Source organism: Cajanus cajan, chromosome 6, assembly GCF_000230855.2.
Source record: "Cajanus cajan strain Asha chromosome 6, NIPB_CcT2T_4, whole genome shotgun sequence".
In the NCBI taxonomy this organism is placed as follows: Eukaryota; Viridiplantae; Streptophyta; class Magnoliopsida; order Fabales; family Fabaceae; genus Cajanus; species Cajanus cajan.
In genome coordinates this window covers 40,716,582-40,726,121 of record NC_138522.1, presented here as the reverse complement: position 1 = coordinate 40,726,121, position 9,540 = coordinate 40,716,582, and positions in this window count along the sequence as shown.

The following is a 9,540-nucleotide window of genomic DNA, read 5'->3' as shown; positions in this document are numbered from 1 at the left end:
TCGTTCTGAAACTAGAACGGCCCGTTCCAGAGGTGAGTTTAACACATAACTGCCTATGCTGGAACGGCCTGTTCCAAATTAAGGTTTTAGGCCTTTTTTTGTAACTTGGAACAGCCCGTTCCAAACATAGGTTTTAGCCTTTTTTAGGATCTTGGAACGGCCCGTTCTAAACTAGGGTTTTAGGCCCTTTTTGTAAATTAGAATGGCCCGTTCCAGTTTAGGAACGACCCGTTCCAGTTTTGGAACAACTCGTTCCGGGCTACTAAAACTGGCTTATTTGGGCTTTAGGCTTTCTGATGTCATGTCCTGTTGTTTCCATGCTTCGGGAGCTTCTTTCCTTCGATAATGGAAGTTCATTTCTTTGTTTGTATGCCCCCGGACGAAATTGGGTGTCTACAATTAGGTCTTGTAATTGTGAGATAATTGAGTTTTCCAACTAACCTTCTACATCTTTATGGATTTAGGAATGGTGCACCTTGCTTTGCCATTAAATTTTTATTTGGGTCCATAGGACTATCAATGGGTTTACAATCAGTCATCCCAATCTCTTCCATAATATCCAAAGTTTACTTTCTTTGTGAAATAACAATGCCTTCCTTGGATTGAGCCACCTCTATGCCAAGGAAGTATTTCAGACAGACAAGATCCTTGGTCTAAAAGTGATTGAACAAGTGTTGCTTTAGTTGAGAAATTTTAACGTCATCATTCCTTGTATTGACTATATCATCAACATATACAACTAGACAAACATATTTTTCAAGTGAACTGTGATAATAAAAAAAGACTGAATGATTTGTTTCACTATGTTTCATTCCAAAATTTTGTACAATGTGACTGAGTTTGCCAAACCAAGCTCTTGGAGACTGCTTGAGTCCATAGAGGGATCAACGAAGTTTACACACCAAACCAAAGTCCCCCTAAATAATAAACCTAAGGGGTTGCTCCATGTAAATCTCCTCTTCCAACTCATCATGAAGGAAGACATTTTTAATGTCTAACTGATGAAGTGGCTAATGACAAATGACAACCATAACAAGGAAGAGACAAACAATGGAAATTTTGGCCATAGGAAAAAAGGTATCACCATAATCAAGATCATATATCCGAGTATAACCTTTGGCTACAACCAAGCCTTAAGGCGATCAACCTTACCACCAGGACCAACTTTAATGGCATATACCCATTTGTAACTAATCGTTTTCTTTTCAGGAGGAAGAGGAACCAAGTCCCATGTACCACTATGTTCAAGAGCATGCATTTCAACAATCATGGCTTGTCACCATCCAGGGTGATCAAGTGTTTCATGAACATTTTTAGGAATATTAAGAAAAGATAACGAGGAAACGAAAATGAAATATAAGGGAGATAATGATGGAATCATGCCTAGGAAGGCAAGAGGTGACATATTGAAGGAGCCAAGAGGAGTTGGTTAGACATGAAGGTGTGGGCCAGTCAAGGCCCAATGGGCCCGATGGGCCTGGGAAGGCCCAAGTTGAACTTTTCATGGGCCATATTTTGTTATAGCTATTTTCATATGTTTTGTATACATCATGTTAATATAGGTATCATATATTTTGGTCTTGTATTTTGGACCACATAGAGTAGCATTTTAGGTTTTAGGCTTGTTGGGCCTAGTTTTGGGCTTCATGGGCCTTTGGGCTTTTGGTACCCAATATTGGGCTCATTTTCATTCTTGTAATTTTTCCTTTCCATTATATTTGTTTGACCATTGTATTTAGGTCATTAGATTAGGAATATACAAGAATTACTTAAATAGGTAAATTAGGTTAAACTAGGTTTAATTTGGAAGTCATTTAAGTTACATTTGAGTCACATGTTTAGCACCATGGGTGGCTGAACATGTGCCACTCAAATTAACCCTAAATAACTCTCAAATCAAACCTAAATGCATCTAGGCACCTAAATTTTCAGACTAGCACATGGGAGCCAAAATTTGAATTCAAATTTCAAGTTTGAATTCAAATTTTGGGCGCCACATGTAGCCTTGGATTTAGGTGCCCAAAGTTGCACACTTGGAACCCTACTTAAGTGATTCTTCCACTCTTTGTATTCACTTTTGAGAATAATGAAATTTGAGAGCTTATTCAGCCAAATTTCGTTCAAGAGTCACCATGAGAGAAAACTTCACCTTAGGAACCCTTATAGGATTTCCTCCTCTTTGAAGTGAGCTTTCCCTTGCACCTTAAGCTTGGATGCTTCCATCCAAGGCTTAAGCCTTCTTCCTATCCGAGAATCTCCTCCATCTAGTGTTCTTCACGTTGGTTTCTATTTCCTTGAAGAAGATCCGTGCATAAGGAGAGCTAAGGAGAAGAACATTCATCACTCCTCCTTACCTCTTCCATCAGATAAACAATAATAACTCAAAAGATTATAAATAGGGTGAGGATTTTGAGTAAATCGAATACGTTTCCTCAAAGCAATAGGCTAACTAGAGTTTTCATCATGAGAAGCTGATGATGGAGAAGGACCCATCGTAGGGCGGTCTGATGAAGAAAAACTTGAACCAGGAAGATTTTTAGGCAGTACGAGATTAACTTCTATGTCCTATGCTAGTATGTAATGAAAGAAGACAACTCGACTGTTGAGTGGAGACTAAGGTTGATTTTCTTCTTGGGTAGAGGTAAATGGAATAGGCAATACTTGTTGTATGGAGGTGGAATCATGCACGAAAGATGAAAAGAAATGTGAGTCTTCATAAAAGGTAACATCAGTAGACATGTAATACTTCCTAGTATCTAGAGAATAACATTTATACTCCTTTTGAAGGCAAGAATACCCCAAAAACACACATTTAATCACTACAAGAAAAAATGTTATTATCTACGGAATATTACCTATGGAATTTTTTCCGTAGGTAATTTTTAGTTATCTACGGAATATTACCTACGGAATTTTTTTCGTAAGTAATTTTTAGTTACCTACAGAATTTTTTCCGTAGGTAATTTTTAGTTACCTACAAATTTTTTTTCGTAGGTAATGTTTAGTTAACTACGAAATATTACCTACAAAATTTTTTCCGTAAGTAATATTTAAGATTTTCTACAGAATTTTTTATTATATATATATTTTTTTTCTTTTAATACAATGTAGAAATGAAATGCGTATATTATTTTTCTTTTAATATTTTAAAGTTTAATATTAGTAATAATTTATTTTATTTTTAAAAAAAATTATAATAAAGTATGTAAATAGAATACGAATTTATCTTTCAATAAACTTATAAATTTTACTTTATTATATAAATCAACAAGTTTAATATTTAAAAAGATAAATAAAATTTTATATAATTTTAATATATTATAGTAAATTTAATATAATAATAATAATAATTATTATTATTATTATTATTGTTATTCATTTTTATTCAAATAGATCAATTTTTAAGTGTAATATAAGTTTTTTTTTTAAATAACTTGTAGCGTATGCTTTTAAACTAAATAGATTATAGTAAAAAATAAATATTATTAAAAATTATCAATTTAAATTTTTTATTTTTATAAATTAATGATGATAAAAAATAACATACTAATATTTGGTTTTAAATTTGATATGAAAATATTATAATATAGTTAGATAAGATTTTAAATTAGTATTTTATTAATGGTTGATAATTAGAAAATAAAACAAGAATAAATATATTTTTTGAATTTTATATCTTAAATTCAAGATAAATAAATATATTAAGTTAATTAATTAATAATTTATTTAAAATGTTAAATTTTAGTTACCTACGAAATTTTTTCCGTAGGTAATATTTACTACCTACAGAATTTTTTCATAGGTAATTTTTAGTTACCTACGAAATTTTTTCCATAGGTAATGTTTAGTTATCTAAGAAATATTACTTACGAAATTTTTTCTGTAGGTATTATTTAAGATTTTTTTTCTCACAAATTTTATTATATATATTTTTTTCCTTTAATACAATGTAGAAACGAAATGCGTACATTATTTTTCTTTTAATATTTTAAAGTTTAATATTAGTAATAATTTATTTTCTTTTTAAAAAAATTATAATAAAGAATGTAAATAGAATATGAATTTATCTTTCAACAAACTTATAAATTTTACTTTATTATATAAATCATCAATTTTAATATTTAAAAAGATAAATAAAAGTATATATAATTTTAATATATTATAGTAAATTTAATATAATAATAATAATAGTTATTATTATTAATATTGTTATTCATTTTTATTCAAATAGATCAATTTTTAAGTGTAATATATGTTTTTTTAATAGTTATTATTATTAATATTGTTATTCATTTTTATTCAAATAGATCAATTTTTAAGTGTAATATATGTTTTTTTTTAAATAACTTGTAGCGTATGCTTTTAAACTAAATAGATTATAGTAAAAAATAAATATTATTAAAAATTATCATTTTAAATTTTTTATTTTTATAAATTAATGATGATAAAAAATAACATACTAATATTTGGTTTTAAATTTGATATGAAAATATTATAATATAATTAGATAAGATTTTAAATTAATATTTTATTAATGGTTGATAATTAGAAAATAAAACAAGAATAAATATATTTTTTTGAATTTTATATCTTAAATTTAAGATGAATAATATATTAAGTTAATTAATTAACAATTTATTTAAAATGTTAAATTTTAATTTATAAAAATAATATTTTAAAAGAGAAGGGTTATAATAACACCAGTGTAATAATAAGAGTTATTTACAATGTTAAAATTTAATTTATAAAAATAATATTTTAAATGTGCATTTTATAAATTCAACTGTTAGATTGAAAGTTTTTTACTCTTAGCTCATATATACAAAGTTTTATATTAATTCAAGATTATTTGATACTTCATTCTTGTAAAACAAAATTGATGTAATATATACATTTCAAAATATACTAAAATATGAACTCTTTGATTACCTTCAAGTTGTTGTTCAATTTTAACAAAATTTGATATAAACATATAAAGTGATATGAACTTTCGATCTAACGGTAAGATTTACAAAATTCATATTTAATATAAAGTTATTGAGCGGTGTAATACTTAATAAAAATTACACCGGTGTTATTATAGCCCTTATCATTTTAAAATATATAAATTATTATTTAAACTTTTAAATTTATAATAAATAATTAAAATTCTATCATAATATTAATTTTAAATATAAATAAGTAGATTGTTAATTATACAAGTAAGTATATATATATATATATATATATATATATAAAGATTAATTAAATATAATATAATTATTATTATTGGTAATATAATTATTATATATATTTTTATATTTTTATAGCGGTCTGGGCATACCAAAATGAAAGGGATTCAAAAATAGTATAAGTATGAGATTGTATAGTTGAGAATGACTTAAATGAATTAATTTGTACTACTTATACTGATAACATGCATTAGTTTTTCTGTAGCCCATTTCATCAGAACTCCACAGTTAAGGGTGCTTGAGCTGGAGTAGTACAAGGATGGGTGACCTTCTGGAAAGTTTCCCAGAAAATGTGCAGTAAGGATAAAACACGTTAAAAAGTGAAGTGTCATGAAATAGCATCCTTGAGAGGCCAAATATGAAGGTTGTTACATTAATAAATTTATTAAAATTAAAAAAAATCATAGTTAACGCTACCTATAGAATTTTCCGTAGGTAACGTTACCTATAGAAAGTTTCGTAGGTAACGTTACCTACGGAAAATTCTGTAGGTAACTTTACCTACAAAAAATTCTGTAGGTAACGTTACCTACGGAATTTTTCATAGGTAAATTCCGTAGGTAACGTTACCTACGAAAAATTTCCGTAGGTAACGTTATCTACGAGCTTATTACCTATGAATTTTTTTCCGTAGGTAATTAACAGTTACCTATGAATTTTCAGCATTATCTACGGATTTCTTCCATAGATAATGCTTATTTTTCTTGTAGTGAATTACTCTTACAGATAACTTGTCTAAACATGGAGAAACATCATGAACAAAACATATACAACCAAAGACACAAGGAGAAACATGATATAAAGGTTCATTTGGAAAGATGATTGAATGGGGAATTTTATTTTCAAGAGAGGAGGAGGACATCCTATTTATTAGAAAGCAAGCAACGAAAACTACATCACTCTAATGATGTAAAGAAACATTTGCATTTAGTACTAGGGTGCGTGCAATCTCAACTTAATGTGTGTGTTATTTTTCTTTTCACTATTCCACTTTGTTGTAGTGTGTGAAGTTGTGTGGATTGATGTAAAATGCCATGTGAGGATAAAAATGAAGAAAGTTCAGAAGAAAAAATATTCTCTGGTATTGTCACTTTGGAGAATCTTAATTATTTTTCCAAATTGGTTTTTGATCTCATTGAAGAATGACATAAAAATAGATAAAAGCTTGAATCTGTCTTTCATTAAATATACCTAAGCACATTGAGAATATTCATCAATAAATGTAACAAAATATCTAAAACCAAAAATGTTGCATGACTTGGACCCCAAATATCTGAATACATGGTAGAAAAAATCAATTTACATTTTTTTCTTCAAATTGTTTAGGAAATGAAGATTGAACATGTTTTCCTAACTGACATGATTCACAATCTAATATTTGGAGTTTTTTGAGGCTAGGAACCATTATCTTTACCTTGGCCAAACTTGGATGACCTAACGATCATACAAAAGCTTAGGAGGTAAGGTTGCAAAACAAGACATAGAGGGATTAGTTTTTGTAGACACCCAATTTCTTCCGGGGGCATACAAACAACAAGATAGGACATCAGAGGGCCCAAAAACCCAAATCAACTGTTTTTTGTGGCCCGGAACGGGCTGTTCCAAATTCAGAACGGGTCGTTCCCAAGTCCGGAACGGGCTGTTCTTGAATTGGAACGGGCCATTCCAAGACTCCTAAGAAGGCCTAAAATTGTAGGTTGGAATGGGCCGTTCCAGACCAGAACGGGCCATTCCAAACCAATCCTAAACCCTAAAGTTTGTACCTCGGAACGGGCCATTCTCATTTCAGAACGGGCCGATCTAGGGTGCAAAAATAATACATAACGTTCAGATCCGGAACGGGCCGTTCCGGCCCACGTCTGATGCCTATAAATTGAAATCTCGGCCACAGTTCTGAGGACCCCAAAAAAATTCCGTCCAGCACTCCTTAGAGCTCAAAATTTCTCTCTTTTTCTCTCTCTCTCTCTCCTATTGTATTTCTTGAGTATTGTGAGGCAATTGTAGTGCGAAAGGTTGCCACAAAACACCTAAAATCTCCCTATTTTGAAGATCCAATAGAGCTCATTCAAGAGGTATTTCAGTTAATTTCTTTCTCTCTTTTTTTATTTCTTATCTATAATAATTATTATTATAATAGAAATAATCATGTAGACATTTTAGGGTTAATTGTATAATTTAAATTTCAAGCGTGTAAATAGTTATTAACAAAAGGGGATTTAATATTTATATTATTATTGTTTATAATGTTAACTTCATCATAGGGTACCGATTAAGGGCGTTGTAGGGGTGTTTAATACCTTCCCTATACGTAATCGACTCCCGAACCCAATTCTGGTTATCAAGGCCATTATTGAATTTTTAAAAAACCTTTTCTTTTTTTAATGTTTTGAGTAAAACATTGGTGGTGACTCCAAGAACCTATTTTCAAAACCATTAATTAAGGATTAGTCTGGTGTCCGGACATTTCTTAATTAATAAGACTTTTAAAAGGATGTCTAAATCATAGGTCGCAAGATCGAAAATTTTCGGGTTGCGACAGTTTTTAAGTAATAAAGTCCACATGATTCATGTCTTTCTCCAATCAAACGACCCATACCAAATTCCTAGATGACAAAAGAATCAACATCAAATATTATTGAACAATTTAAGGATCTAGTTAGTTGACTTAAAAAAATCAAATTAAAAGAATAATGTACAAGACAAATTTTAAATTGAAAGTAGAAGAAAGAAAAACTTGACCAATTCCTTAAGAGACAACTTTAGAGCCATTGGCTAAGGTACTGAGACAAGGAATCTTAGGTGAAAAAATAAATGAGAGTAAGGAACTATTATAAAAAATATGGTCTAAAGCACCTGAGTCAATTATTCATGGACCTTGACCTTCCTAAGATTGAAAAAATTTACAAGTTGCTGAAATAGCAGGGGTTGAAGATGATTGGGCCATGTTGCTAGATTTAACCTCAAATATTCTTAATACTCTTCATAAAAAAATCTAGGTTCAACTTTCTTTGACTCGGAAACATTTGTTGGGGAAACCATGTAAAGAGCAACAAGTTTCTGTGTGACCTATTCCTTTGCAATATGAGCACTAAGGACCTCTACCACTATGTCCTCTTCAACTGCCACGACTTCCTTTTCCACAAGTGGATACCATGAATGAAGATTTTGTAGGCTCAAGTAAGTGTCCACTCTTAAGAGTGGGAACACGAAGAAGACATGTTACTAAATTTTCTATTGAAGAAACTTTTTGACTAGTCAAAATTCGTGATCAAAATCTAGATTCATAGCAGCATGAAGAACCATCACCATATACAACTTTTCCAATTTCCATTTAATTTATTCGAGAGAGTCAACTTCCAAGAACAACTTTGGCTCTTCAACACAAATTAGGTTTGAGCAACAAACGAGATCATATCATGGTCAAATTGCTTAAGATAAGCCATCCTTTGGGCAAAATCATAGAGGCATTGGAAATCATTTGTAAAGATGCTTTAAGCCTTCTTCCAAAAAGAATTACAAGTTTTGAATATTGTTCAAAGGGTCCCCGATATATTGTGTTTCACAAATAGTTTTGAATGTTCAAAGGGTCCTTGGTATATTGTGTTTTACAAATTGGCACAACAAAGCACAAAACTAAAAATCCAACTTCTTCCATTATTCTTTGTTTTCTGATACCTTAATTACTAATATCCTTCTCCAAGTGATCTGGTAATCTTAACCTAAGAACCAAAGTTCAACAGAGGCAACTTAGGACAAATAATTTTTTCCATTAAGTTTCTCTGTAGTTATAATGGCAGATCCTTAGATGAAAAAAATAGGACCTGGAGTGGACATTTTGATGTTAGAAGGTATAACTGAAACCCAAGAAAGAGAGAGAGAAGATGGATCCACTCTCAAAAAAGATCAAACATGGGATGTGAGGTTTGATATGGAACCTGAAAACTCCAACAAGTAGAAACACAGTGGTGCAATAACTTTTCGGTGATCGAAGATTAACGCATGAATTGCATGCACCTAACAAAACAACGAAGAACAAAGGTGCGTGACGGAGCATGAAGCAATTTTTGACCTCAAAATCACATTGGTTGAGTATCACTCAACGAGGCACATCAGACCCATTGATTGTCGAAAAAAATTACAACGACAAACGACACCCACAAGTATATATATATATATATATATATATATATATATATATATATATATATATATATATATATATATGAGCAAAGTTACAATGAGACAAAAAATAACAATTATATAATTGGAAAAGTAAAAAAATAAACAGCTTTACATAGTAAATGATATT